A 15,389-nucleotide genomic window follows, 5' to 3' on the forward strand; every position below is an offset into this window, starting at 1 on the left:
TTCTCCCTTCATCATCTCAGCCCCCAAGGCTCCATGCATCCTCCACTTGTGGTTCTTTCCTCTAATGTCAGAATCAGAAAGCAGCGTCTTCAAGGTCATTCCCATCCCTTAGTATGTGGCTTATTTTTCCTCCAGTGCTGTGATAAAGACCATGATTGCCTTGTGGAGGAAAGGAATTATCACTCACATGATTAGGGTGAATTATGACACTTCTATGTTATGCTACAGTCACTGGGGGACCCTACAGCGGGAGATGATGTGGAGGCCATGGAGGAGTATTGCGTACTGGATTGCTCTTTGTGGCTTGTTAAGCCTGCTTTCTTACAGCACCTAGATCTCCTGTGTATGGGTGACACTTCCCTGAATGGGATGAGCCATCCCACACCAGTCATTAATCAAGGAATGTCCTACAAACTTGTCTACAGGGACAGGACAGTGAGATCAGTGTCCCCTGTGGTTTATGGCCTTCTGTCCCGTTGTGTTCGTATGAACGTCCACTGTTCCTTTCTTGCCTCAGGGAATTTAAGCACCACTTGCAGTCACCTTGACAACTTGGAATATGAAAGCATCCATCACCGAGTCCTAGGCAACCGGATACTCATCCCTGCCCTTGCACGTTAGAGAAGCGTTGCTGTAAGGAAACTGACTGGGTGTGGCTAAATTTTGTAAATCTATTTATTCAGAGTGAATGTATATTCTAAAGTAATACCATGAAATAAAACACCAGTGTATTGTCATAATAAATATTTATCTATTTTATACATCTTAACGTGTAGTGAATAGGCATGTTCAGATACTGTCTTGCAGAATACCTGTAGAAGTGAGCACACTGCTACATTTTCACATACTTCAGTGCAGTCTACAGTGATGGTGTTCCGTTTAGCCTTGAGCTCTTTGGAGTTGTTGCTAACATGACAAAGGGTGAAGGGCTCTGGTGGGATTGGGGATGGAGTACCTTCACCTTCCGGCTCTCTTGGAAGACCTGGCCTGCACTGCTGAAGGCAGTCAGAGCTTTTTGAATCAGACCATATTTAGCTCAAAGCATCCCAGTGTGAAAGCTTCTACTTGTCTTTAGAGAGACACAAACTCAGGCTAGTGAGATGGCTCAGTGAGCAGAGGTGCTTGCCTCCAAGCCTGGTGACCTAAGTTCAAGACCTGATACCCACATGGTGGAAGGAGAGAACTAACTCCTGCAAGTTGGCTCCTAGCCTTCACATCTGTACCATGCTCACACACACACATGCACACACACACACACACACACACACACACACACACACATAAATAAATGCAATTTAAAATTTTTGAACAACACCAATCCAACCAGTTAAGCTATTCTCTGAAAACTGTAGATGGGTAACACATTATCGATACCTTACCTTATATCTCATACTAGTTTACAGGCCATGCTTACTTTTAATTATTAAAGCAAATGTGTACATGTGAGCAAGTCAAGCAAAAGCATAGTAAGTAACAGTGAAAACATAAAGAGATCGTGTGTTTTCATAGGCAGTCCCTCTTTGTTTATGTGTATATCCATGCTGCACACACATAAATAAGTATGTGCAATCTATGATGTCGTATATAACAAATGCATACGCTTGACAAGTGAGGCACAGTCAACATTTGAAAGAGCAAATCTGAGCAAAGGTTTCTGAAACTCCCTAGAAATGATCTTCCAAGGGTCTTAATATACTTTCCACAAGTGTTCAAGCATATCATGATTAACTACACAGACACTAATGCCTGGGCCTGTTTGCCCAAACATCTCACACAGTCCTGTCACATGGTGATGTGTTGTGTGATGAAATGATCTTCACCACTGGGTTCTATGTAAACATGCTTTGATAATTCAAACTCTAAATACTTTATAGGAAGTTACTTTTAGGTAGGGCAGGATAGCTCTGTGCGTTTCATACCCCAGGATGGATCCAGTCAGTAGGATTGGGGACAGAAGAAGAATCGCTGGGATGGTGAGCTTGGGAAAGAGCTGTGCCTAATGACTTACCATCACCTGGAGAAGTGTATTAGAACAGCTCAGTTCTACAGTATTTCCCCAAGCTCAGACGTCAATCACAGTCTTCTGACTTAGCTATAATTGGGTAGTTCTGTCTCTCCCTCCCTACGTGTGAGAATATAGTACCTCAGAACCCAGCGTGTCATTTCCCTATACTTATGAGGTTGTTATTAATGACACTTGAGAACATACAATGTGTGGGATGATGTGGTAGGGTCCTGAGCACACATGTTCCTGTGTTATTTCGGGCGGAACTTGGCCAGTATGTTGATATGTTCACAGTCACAGGGGCTTTCCAACTACTTTTAGGAATTTTTATGGGAGCTTTATTATGTCAGAGTATTTGATCAATAACTAATTTCATACCATCTTTCCTTCCCAGAGGATGAGGGAGGGGTGAGTCTAGACATGTTAAGCTTCTAAGCATGGCTTGATTTTTCTAATAGCCCCAACTTGAAGCTAACCAGAAGTCTACCAAAAATCACCTCCCTTAAACCAAACACATTTCTATCACAAGGAAACTCAAAAAAAGGACAATCCTAGCATCCCTAATACCCAAAGGATTAAGAGTTATGTGTCAAGACCTAGGGAGAAAGGTTATATATTTGTTATCATAGCTCAGTTGGGAATTAGGTCAAGTGGGGCATGCTGATGTCAGGGTCTGATTGGAAGAAACAATGATCACTCCAAAAGGAAGCACTTATCCATGGGTTTGCAGGCTATGCAATGGCCATCCATCCCCAACTAGAAATGAAAGGCATGTTCCTGCAGTTCCAGCCTCCTGTCTGAAAGAATCTGTTTGCATTGTAATACTGGATGCTCAAGAATGCCTGCCTGCCAAAGTTTAGAACAGAGACTGAAGGAACACCCATTCAGAGCCTGCCCCACATGTGACCCATACATATACAGCCACCCAATTAGATAAGATGGATGAAGCAAAGAAGTGCAGGCCGACAGGAACTGGATGTAGATCTCTCCTGAGAGACACAGCCAGAATACAGCAAATACAGAGGCGAATGCCAGCAGCAAACCACTGAACTGAGAACGGGACCCCCGTTGAAGGAATCAGAGAAAGGACTGAAAGAGCTTGAAGGGGCTCAAGACCCCATATGAACAACAATGCCAACCAACCAGAGCTTCCAGGGACTAAGCCACTACCTAAAGACTATACATGGACTGACCCTGGACTCTGACCTCATAGGTAGCAATGAATATCCTAGTAAGATCACCAGTGGAAGGGGAAGCCCTGGGTCCTGCTACGACTGAACCCCCAGTGAACGTGATTGTTGGGGGGAGGGCGGTAATGGGGGGAGGATGGGGAAGGGAACACCCATAAAGAAGGGGAGGGGGGAGGGGTTAGGGAGATGTTGGCCCAGAAACCGGGAAAGGGAATAACAATCGAAATGTAAAATAGAAATACTCAAGTTAATAAAGATGGAAAGCAAACAAACAAACAAACAAACAAACAAAAAAAGAAGAAGAATGCCTGCCTGCTAGAAGGGAAAGTGAGAGAGTACAGCTACTTGTAAGGTCAATGAGCTGCCACACCATAGCCCAGCAATCTTGCTACCAGGATGTTTGTTTGTTTGTTTGTTTGTTTGTTTGTTTGTTTTATAAAACAGGGTTTCTCTGTGTAACACTGGATGACCTGGAACTCACTCTGTTAACCAGGTTAGTGTTGAACTCAGAAGTCCACCAGCATCTGCCTCCTGAGTGCTGGGATTAAAGGCTTGTGCTACCACTGAGTCACTCACTATGAGGACTACAACCTAAGAAAATTCCCTAGAAAAGGAAATTGCCATAGTATTTGGATCTTCCTAACGACTTTGTTTCTAATTAGAAAGTTTAAAAGTAGCCTAACAGTAGGCATGATGAGAAGAATGACAGTTGACAGAAAACTAGAGGGCAGGTCTCAAGGTCACATGACTTTACAAGTCGGCCGGCCTATGCCTCCGAAAAAGTAAGACATAGAATCTTGCACACAGTGTGACTGACAGTTTCCCTCCCTCCTCCCTCCCCCTCTACCTACCCTTCTCCTGCCCATCTGCTCCTCTTCTTTCTGTTCAGCAAAGGGGAAGCTTCCAGTGGATATCAACCAGCCTTGGCATATAAAATTGCAGTAAGACGAGGTCTGTCTTCCATTATTGGGGCTAGACAAGGCAGCCCAGTTAAGGCAAAAGATCCCAAAGGCAGGCAACAGAGTCAGAGGCAGTCCCTACTCCAGCTGTTAGGACTCCCACAGGAAGACCAGGACACACAACTGTTCTATTTGTGGAGAAGGCCTAAGTCAGACCCATGCACACTCCCTGGTTGGTGGTTCAGTGACTGGCTAACTTAATGCATGACTTATTTCTTTTTCCCCCTTTCATTGAAAATAGATTATTTTCTCACACAATATATCCTGATATATCCTCCCAATTCTTCCCCACCTCCCCTCAGGATCCACCCCCTTCCTGTTTCTTACTAGAAGAGGATTCTGAGAGGTAATAACCAAACATGAAAAATAAAATATAATAAGATAAAACAAAACCTATCACATCAAGGCTGGACAAAGCAACCCAGCAGAAAGAAAAGAACCCCAAGATCAGGAACAATAATTGGAGTCCCAATCATTTACAAACTGAAGGGTCCCATAAAAGCACTAAGCTTAAAAGCTGTGATACAGACCTGGTGCAGACCTATGTAGGCCCTGTGTTTGCTGCTTCAGTCTCTGTGGGCCCATAGGAGCCTTGCTCAGTTGATTCAGAGGACCTTCTTCTCCTGGTGTCCTCTGTCCAGTCTGGCTCATTCTGTATGCTATGAATTTGGCCCAGTTGGTAGAGTGTTTGCCTAGCGTGTTTGCCTAACATGCACAGAACCCTAGGCACAAACTAGGTATTGCAGCACACGCTTATCATCCCAGCATTCGTGAAATGGGTAGAGGCAGGAGGATCAAGGTCTCTGCCTCAAGAGAAAGAGGGGTGGGGAATAAGGAGATGGAGAAGAAAAGAGGAAGGAATGGCAGTTATCCCACTAAAGTTGTATCGAAAGCCTAGCAAGCGCAAGGCCCTGGGTTCAGTCCTCAGCTCAAAAAAAAAAAAAAAAAAAAAAAAAGTTGTATCGAAAGGAAGAGCACATAAATAAATGCATACATACATAAACACATAAATAAATACATATATAAACACATAAATAAATAAGTCTGCATAGGAAAGCTTAGTCATGCTCTTCCTGTTATTTTAAAAATCTGACTCCTAATGAAACGGGGCTTTCTTATTTCAAGTGTTTCTCTTTCCTTTCTGAGTGTTCACGTAATAACCGTGTCCATGTCCTAAGTTACTCAGTCGGGTTCTCAGTAGTTAGCACCAGGCTATTCTGCACAAGCCTGGGGATACCGCAGCACTTTACCTGCTCCAGGCTGTGCAAGGCCAACAGCCCCACTTCACGCTTCTCGTTGCAAAGGCTAACATGTTCTAAGTCCCAATGGCTTCCATCTCTCTGCGACACGGTACTTAGCCAGTAACTCTCCCTTTTATAGACAGAATGGAGTTCAGAGAGATGTCATCCCTTACCGCTTTTAAAGTAATGTAATAGGAAACAAGTCAGACTAATAATATCCAGTGTCCAGTGTGTGGACAGGTGGCTGACATTACTGCTGCACGGGTCTCTTATTAAGCATCATTTTCTCCTCTCTAAGCTGCTGATGGTGTTAGAACAGTGGTGTCAAACGGCCATTTGAAGGTTTGGTCATCGTCTCTGTTCTGCAGACGAAGAAGCAGACCCAAGAAGGGACACCAGCTCAAATAGCCAAGGTTGAAACACTGATTCCCTGTTTACTGTCTGATGAGGTCTATGTGCCAAATGTCGCATGGCCAATATCCCAAGCTCACAGTGCACACCAATCCTCAGCCAATAGTGTTCAAGTGAGTTGTGTGCACTCTAAAGCAATGGCGCTGTTTAGCTTGGAATGAATCACTAACCACTCGTGAAGACGTGCTTCCACCACACCACACTCTCTACAGCTAAAATACCACAAGAGACTTCAGCTCTCTCCTTTCCAGCTCCATAGGGACATGCTCAGGTGTCTTGATGACAGTTATTCCACTACGGTTGTATTGAGAGTTCTCACCAATGGGGTCTTGGGAGAACCTCTAAGAACGATAGTCAACTTCACTTTAATTTCTAGAAGTTTTGCTTTGTCCCCGCTGATGCCAGGCCTCTTCTGAATTATCGGTTTGACCAGGTTCATGGGGCTCAGGCCAGACTCCCAGGAGTATATTTTCTGACTCAGCCACACATGTTCATACATAGTCCTACGAATATTAGTTATACGTTATGAACGAGAGCACTCTGAGACCCAGAGTATTATCTTTCTGCCCTCCCACCTCATCTCCTGGTTGAAGTCTTTGCTTCTTTAAAACTTCACTTAGAAGTCACATTTTATATTGTCCATTATAGTGGCCATTTCCTCTCCTCTTAGTTGATAAAATAGGACACATAGAACAAAACCAGAATCTACTCGGACATCAGCCATAATAAATAAAAGGATCTGTGATTCATTGAAGAGAGAAGAGAAGGCAGGAGATCCCAGAACCTGACTAACAGCTGAAAATTAGCCAACAAAGAAATATGGAGGACATAATATTCAGTCTACACAAGGAAATGGACAAACATAACAGACAAGTGGAAAAACCAGGGGAATTGGGCAATAAAGAGATTGTTCTCAATGGTATAGAATAGATTAAGAAATCATGAAAATGATGCTTGCATTGGAGCACAAACCTAGATAATGGACAGGCAACGAAAATGCTGGTGGAGGACAAGGAGGGTCTGAGAGAGACATAGCCCACAGAGCTGGGAGAGTGAGAGGCATCAGCAGGGAATGGGGATGGAGAGAGACACCGGGGAAGTAGGAAAGGAAGTGAATGGTCTATGGCCAGCATTCAAGACCAGTGTTTCACATTGAAAACCTGTCCCTTCTCATGGACTGAGAGCATCCGTGCCCAGTTGTAAGATCTTGAATTTCTTGGGAAACATAAATAAGGTAGGTTTTCTTTTCCTTCTGGACTCTATAGCTACATCTCCAACATAGTTCCCCATCACTCTTACGGGTACCATTCTGGTTTCTGTGTTCTGAAACCAAGCCTTGCTCCACCTACGGCCAAGTCTGTGTGAGAGAAGCTGAGATGGATAACACTATTTGGTCAGAACTTAATAACTGGCCTATGGTTCCTCTCTCCTGGCTCTGCTGCCTTGTGTTTAATTCCATTGTGTACTTCCTATGGAACAGACCCCTTTCCCTCATGAGACTCATTGAAAGAATTCTCCCTGAGTTGTTCTGGCTTGAGCTTAGACTGCCATATTCTAGTTTTCCTGGGGCCCCACCATCTATGTCTGATATTAAGCATCACCAGGTACAAATTTAAAATCACTACACTCACCCCAGTAACAACTGACTCCTGTAACTGACACCACTTCCTCCTCTTCAGTTTCTCCCATTCGGCCACTGTGGAGTTTGGAGAACACAAATACTCTAAGTGTATGCAAAGCATCTCGCTCTCCCAGTTCGACTTTGAACCATGCATTCATTATTCAGTCACCTTTTGAGGAAGAGTTGGAACAGGAAAGAACTTGATTGAAAGGTTCCCAGCATCTGGCGACCCCTCCTTTACATTCTCACTTCAAACCCTGAGTTTTGATAGCCAAGAGAATTTCTCTTTTCTGAAGAAAAAGAAAAAAGAAAGAAAAGGAAAGGAAAAAAGAAGTTTCTTGATTTTTTCCCCTTTACTAGATCTCTCTAACTTTAAAACTATTCAGTATCTTAGGAGCCAGACGTTAATGTATTTAGGAAGATGTATCATTCGTCATTTGAGTTCACAAAGCTCTATTTCTCTGTATGGTATCTCCTTTATAAGGAATGGGGAGGTGGTAAGCAGAGGTGAGGACAGAGAGGAGGGGAAGACGCTGACAGGGTTGTAGAGGGTTGATTGAGCTGCAGCAGTTAGAGTACCTGTTTCCTTACATTAGCAGTAGTAATGTGTTCTCATAGTTACTCAAAAAACAGATTCCTAAGATTGTCACACACACACACACACACACACACACACACACACACACACACACACACACATAGTTGCCGATATAATAGATGTATTGCTTGGCATTACCGATCCTCTCTACAATGGGTACAAACATCAAAATTTCACATTGCTTTGGCTAAATATATACAATTATTTATCCGTTGAAAATGTAAAACTCTGACAGTTCAAATTATTGCATTTAATTTCTGGCGACTATTTCCATGAAAACTGAATACATCACAGGCCGCAGACCACTTTTCACCTAGATACTTCCCGCAAAAGGTAGTCACACCCGATGTTCTCATTTAGCCCTCTTCTTCAAGCCCACACCTGCCCCCTCACCCCCTTCTCCTTGGCTCACAGCATGGGAACAGCAGCTACAGCTTAGTGCATTTTGCTCGTGGAACGGTGCCAGAAAGCCGTTTGAAGGTGTTTTAAAAATGAAGACATCTGGCAGCTGGCAGGCTTGCAGTTCCTCTGCCAAAGACAAGTTGCAAGCTGCCGGGATTCTCAGCTGAAGGTCACGCCCCAGGTACAAGTGCAGTCCGATGGGCCTGGGGTATGGGGAAGCCACACACTGGGGAGTGGAAATCATTGACTCCATGGGGTCTGGGGTGGGGAGGGTGGGGTAGATCGGCCCAAAAGCAAGCTGCCCACCAGGTCACCACACCCCTTAAGGAAGTGATAGAAAAATGACTCAAACTCAGAAAACTGACAAGGCCACAACAGGCCAGGAGAAGACCTGGCTGGTAGACAAGAGAGATGCACAGGAGGGAATACAGAAGCAGTGTGTGGGACAAACAAGCTCTTGTCAGCCGAGAGCCCCAGGTTTCCCAACAGCAGTGGCCCATGTGGCTTCTGGGTTCACGGCTCTCCTTCTAACTCAGTTGGAATTAGGAAAGCCTTGAATCTTCTTCAGATGAGAGTCACTATATTATCAAAAGATGACATTGCTATCATAGACTTTATTCAAGGTTTAAAACCTTGTCTTGCAGTTGGGCATTACCAAATGCCCTGTGGCCGCTGGATACCTTCCTACCTACTAGTGTCTCTGATTTTACGACTGCATTAAACGGACCGATATCATTTCATTTTGCCTTGTTTCTTTGAAGTTTTGGACTTAACATGTGATGGAGATCAATGGCCATGGAGAGGAATTGCTTCCCGTGTCTCTCTCCAGAAGATCTGATCAGTCTTAAAGTGACAAAGGCCATATTGTACTAACAAGCCATGAGATTCACATTGATAAAGAGAGATTACATGACGGCTGTAGTAGATCTTGATCCCTTGTGCAAGGTTCCTTCTGCAGTCTTGTGGCTGATGCCAGCTCACGAGGAAGAAGGTAGTGGGGTATCATGGCAAATGGCTGATCCTTGACTCACCTCAGCTGGCCTGAGTCACTAGGCCCAGGCAGGTTAGGCCACACATGCCTATTGACTTCAAGGTTTGCTTTTGAAAGATAATTTACAGGAAGATTTGCATGCTGGGGGAAAAAGTCATTGCTGTTCTTGTTGCTGTTCTTTCTGAGACAGGATCTCACTCCGCAGCCCTAGCTGTCCTGGAACTCACTATGTAGACAACATAGACTAGACTGACCTTGAACTCACAGAGATGTGCCTGCCCCTGCTTCCCCTGTTCTGAGATTAAAGGTGTGTGCCATGACAGCTGGTTTCTAACTCTGTTTCAGAAGAACCTGAGAACAGGTTTCACTGCCACAGTAGCTCCAAGTGGCACAGAGAGTGGATGTTCAGGGCACACACACCCAGCCTCTCCCTGAGGCTGAAAGCAAACCAGCCCCTCTCTGCTTTCTCTCTGCCATCCAGGGAGATCAAAGAGGGAAGTATTTCCTGTGTCTTGGGTTCTGTCAAAGATGCAGAAATGAAAACAGACAGCAGGCAGGCTTTTCTTAAAGAAACCCTGTCCTCTGGGTCCCTTCTTCAAGCATGTGACTTTAAAGACTCTTTAAAAGGTTTCCAGGGATCATAGCTGGTGTTCTGAATCAGAACCAAGATCTACAGAAGCAGAGTCTCTGTAAGGATGTCCAGCGTGCGAGCATCCTCTGGCTTCCAGGGTTGGAGCAGCATTTAATATTAAGTTGCGTAACAGTGTCCTTTTGAGTTCATGAACTGACAATTAGTCAGTACTGGCTTTATGAGGTTTTTCACTGAATCTTAACTGTGAAAACTGAATACACGATCCATTTGGTTCTTAAGAAAACACTGTCAACACATGGCACGTGCTGGCACAGAGGACATCTGGCAAGGATTTTGGTGGCCAGATGTTAAGTCAATGAGGCAGTAACTGCTTTCCTCCCAGGACCATGTATTTAGTAAAATTTCCCCCTGAGAAGAATTTCATAGTCTTCAAAATCATAGACTATTTGAGGTATCTACAAACTGGACTTCATACCATTTAAACAGAAGACTGGCTTAGAAATGACTATAGGAAGAGCAGGGGAGAAGGGAATCTGTGTAGGCCCTTTGGATACATGAGCAGGACCTGGAAGGGTATCTCTGTATGGAGTGTTGTACCCTAGAAAGTGGTCTGACAACCGATAATGAGAGCCATGTTGCTGGTTCTTTTTTTATTCACAGGATGCTCATCACTGGGCTAAAAGGAAGAAAACCTCAATTATAGGCAGCAAATACCATCTCCTGTAAGAAGTGTCAGAGGAGGTATATGTGTGTAAATACATATGTTGGGTAGGGGATTGTGGTGTATGTGTCCGTGCATGTTTGTGAGTGTATAGGAGTGGTATACATGTATATGGGTGTGTGTATGTTACATATATATATATATGTATATGGGTATGGTGTATATATGTATGCACATGTATAGGGGATGTATTATGTGTGGGACTGTATTTGTGGTATATGTGTGTTTGTGCATATGTGTGTACTGGCAGTATAATTTCAGAGATTTTATTTATCCTTTTGAATATTCAATTAAAAAATAAAGTCAGTGTACTTTGAAAAGGTCACTAAACTGGGAGTGGTGGCACACACATGTAATCTCAGCTGGATGTAGTGACACACATGTAATCCAGCATGAAATGTAGTCACGGATCCAGAACCAGCCTGGGCCAAAAAACAAGATCTGGCCTCATGGATGGATGGATAGATAGACATACAGACAGACAGATAGACAGATGATGGATAGATAGAGATAATCTAGAGAACAGGGCAAATCATATTTTAACCATGAGACTACTCTATACCATCTCCAAAATATTCCCAGAGTACCATTGTGAATAAAGTGGCCCAACTCAGTTCTGAAAACAATTATAAACACATTTATCAGAAACACATTCTGTGGTTTTACTTAGACGCTGTTTTATACATTGTGAACCTGAATATATTTTTCATGTTGATATTAATCAGCAGATATAGCTATTCTGGAGAGTTGACAATGATAGCATATATGTTGTTATGTGATTGTTTTATGGCTTTTGTCTTGATAGTATATCTGTGGACTAAGGGACAAGGAAAGAATTACTGTGTCAGTTTTATGGTTCAGGAATAATTGGCTCACTTAAGAGTGGCCAGCAGGACTAAGGTTGTAGCTTGTAGTACAGGGTTATCATGCATGTGCAAGGTCTGGGACTCTAGCCCAGAACAGCAAAGCAAGAAAACAAAGTGAACTACAAACAAGTGAGAATCACAGACACTTTGCTCAGAGCAAAACAAATGTTCTGCTCTGCATGCCATTCCACAAGACTGATGCTAAAATAGGTGAGTGAGCCGAGGTAACATTGCATAAGGTTTAATTTTAAACTGGGGTTGTTTATTCCCTTGGTGCACACACCACATGCCATGGTAGGTACTGGCTACTGTAGAGGGTTCAGTTGTCATGCTTGCAGGCTAAGATGACTGACATTAAATGAACTAGCTCCCTTGCATCTATTCCAGAGCACCAGTGTGTTGAGGCCTTGAGTCAGACTGTCCTACCCTCAGATAGCCACACACCTGCCTCCTCTGGGTCTTTATTCTTCACTCGGGGCCATCTTTTCCATAGAAAGATATGTAAATATAAAACCAGAAAGGGACTGTTCTGGTTTGAGGATAGAATGAAAGCATTTTAAAAATACACTCAGAAAAGAAATAGTCAAGGAAGTGATGAAGAAAACAACAAACAAGGCACCAGGAGCAAGAGGATGAGTACTAAAAATGGGAGAAAAAGGAAACCAAAAAAATCCATGAATACGGATATACATGGTCATGAATGTTCGCAATTTATATGTCAGTGTGTATATGTGCTTGCGTGCGTGTGTGCGTGCATGCATGCGTGGGAGACAGAGAGTGAGAGAGAGAGAGAGACAGAGAGACAGAGAGACAGAGAGAGACAGAGAGACAGAGACAGTGAGAGAGAGACAGACAGACAGACAGAGACACAGAGACACACAGAGAAACAGAAACACAGAGACAGAGATAGAGAGACAGAGACACACAGAGAGAGACAGAGACAGAGAGACAGAGACAGAGAGACAGAGACAGAGGGACAGAGAGAGAGAGAGAGAGAGAGAGAGAGAGAGAGAGAAAGAGAGAGGCTTGCTTGTGTGGAGGTGAGGTGACAACTTGCAAGAGTTGCTTTTCTCTTTCCATGTAGCTCTGGGAGTGAAACTCAAGCTACCAGCCTTGGCAATGTAATGATAAATAAAAACATAGAAGCCAGTTCTTGAATTAATCTAAGAGTGAGGCTTGCCTATAAAAAGGACAGGAATAAAATACTGTCTAGAACATTCTAAAACATCAGGGTCTATCAAGAAATCAACGAGCCCAGTACAAGAGGGCAGACATACAAGCAAGTAGAGAAAAATAAGTAAGTAGACAAGCCATGGCCATCACACTCACACACTCACGGTAGCTGTGATTTCCTGAACAGGGACAAGTCAACAGAGTCAGCCAGCATTCCAGAAGGCGACCCTCCTTGCAATCAGGGCTTACGAAATCAAAATGGGCAGTGCATATTGAGAATGTCTGCAGGGAGTTGAGGATTGATATGAGCAAGATACATTGTATCCATGAGTGAAACTGTCAAAGATAAATAAAAGATACAAAATAAATAAATAGAACAGAGACAACATAATGAATGAAATGGAGTGAACAATCCAGAGGGTTAAGGCACAGCCTAAAGATTGCATGACCAATTATTTAAAAACATGACATTGGGGTTGGGGATTTAGCTCAATGGTAGAGCGCTTGCCTAGGAAGCGCAAGGCCCTGGGTTCGGTCCCCAGCTCCGAAAAAAAGAAAAAGGAAAAAAAAATAAATAAAAAAAAAATAAAAACATGACATTAAACCTTATGTTTGAGGACTATAAAAATGCATGCACAAAGCTAAAGTATCAAGCTTCATTGATGGGGAGAGAATATTTGTAGGTCGCAGTAGACAAATGTTGTGTACATCACATAACTAACAAGTACAAACCACACAATAACAATAAGCAAAAGTAAAAAAAGAAATAAACAAGAACCAAATAATGGTTACTTAAGAAGTGAAAATGTGTTTAAAGAAGTAGATTTGGGTAGGTAGGAAGGTTAATATGATCTGGGAGGAGCTGAAGAAGAGGAAACCATGATCAGAAAATAGTGTATGAAAAAAATCTGAAGTTTAAAAAAAGAAAATGTAAAAATAAAATATGTAAACAAAAACAAAAAGAAGCAAACCTTGAAGGATAAAACTGTTTCCAGACACGGGATTTTTAACAATAAGTTAACACATTTTTGTTGGCAATTTTGTTCACATATATAAAGAATTCTGATTAGTATAACATTCCACCTTCTATCATGTCCCTCCCTCTCCAACCCTTCCACCCTCCCCTAACCCTTCCCCCCTTCCCTATGTCTTCCTCCCACCCCTGTCCCTTCCTCCCACCCCTGTCCCTTCCTCCCACCCCTGTCCCTCCTTCCCACCCCTGCTGTCCCTCCCTCCTTTCTCCTACATGCCCTTTGCCTCCATTCATTCTTTGTGTTTTCTTGTGTGACCACTGACTTTAAGCAGGACTGTTCTTGTGATCATTGGTTTGGAACTGTCCAATGGAGTGTGCTGTGCTTCTCGGTATGTACACAAATGAACACAACAGTCATGAGATCCTTTTGTGGTTTATATCCTGCTCAGGTCCAGAGTAGATAGAGATGTGAGGAAGGGAATTCTTAGGCCCTTCCAACCTGTGCCTCCATCTGTGCTGCCTATAGTGGGCCCTGCAGGCTGCCTCCTGGGCTCCCACCCCAGACCTTTACCTTTCTCAGGGTGCCCTCGCCTGAGGGGCCCACAGGTCTCCAGTAGGCCAGTGCATGCTCAGCTCTGGATCTCAGCCCCGCGTCTTGCAGATAGTGACTGGACAGAATATCCAGGATGGACAAGAAGTATCCAGGAAACTTTTGCTGAAAGCTTTTTTTAAAGTTCTTCATTCTCATGGAAAATATAATAATCCCACCAAAGTTACTTTCTCAGAGCCAAGCTCTGTCTGAGAACCTTAAGAACGTGGTTCTCCACCTCTTGCACTTCTGAAACTCCTGCCTGGCTTCATAGCATCAGTATCATGTGGTACTCTGGGTACTGGGAGCCACTGACCACTGAGGAGACAAAACCATCTACAAATGAGTGAACTGAGAGTGATGGCACAGAGTGGACGGAGATGGACAGACAGACAGATGAACAGGACCAAACACTCAGGAGATGCTCCCCAGAAGGGATCATGGGAGCATGTCCATGTTGATGGGGAGGGAGAAAGCCATGTTGATACATAGAAGAAAAACAGCAGAGAAAGAGAGAAGATGGCACAAAGACCTGGCCAGGGTGTGCCTAGAACGTTCTAGTGTGGGCTGGTGAGATGGCTCAGTGGTTAAGAGCACTGACTGCTCTTCCTGAGGTCCTGAGTTCAAATCCCAGCAACCACATGGTGACTCACAACCATCCGAAGTGAGATCCGATGCCCCATTCTGGTGTGTCTGAAGACATCGACAGTGTACTCACATACATAAAATAAATAAATCTTTAAAAAAGAAAAGAAAAGAAAAGAAAAGAAAGTTCTAGTGTGAGAAGGAGCAGGGTAAAGCAAGAAACTTCCAAGTAGGGGTTCAGCTGGGAAAGATGATGGGAGCTTGGCTGTGTAAGACCTTTTGGCATGGTCAAGAGTGATGCTTTGTTCTGAAGGAAATAAAGAGTCACTGGAAAGATCAGGGAGGTGCCATGGTCCTGGTTTCATTAAATGACTCTAGCCAACACACTGTCTAGACTGTCCACGAGCAAGGGTAGCCTTCAGAGCAGGCTCCCACTAAGTTAGGAAGATAACCACTGAGCAAGAGTCAGGCT

At 43.6% G+C, this 15,389-nt stretch overlaps 1 long non-coding RNA gene across 7 annotated transcripts in view; it reads left to right on the top strand.

Moving 5' to 3' along the window:
* LOC103691527 (uncharacterized) overlaps nucleotides 1-15,389 on the top strand; it is a 621,145-nt gene that overhangs the window by 353,146 nt on the left and 252,610 nt on the right. The window lies entirely within an intron of this gene.

Source organism: Rattus norvegicus, chromosome 2, assembly GCF_036323735.1.
Source record: "Rattus norvegicus strain BN/NHsdMcwi chromosome 2, GRCr8, whole genome shotgun sequence".
Taxonomy (NCBI): Eukaryota; Metazoa; Chordata; class Mammalia; order Rodentia; family Muridae; genus Rattus; species Rattus norvegicus.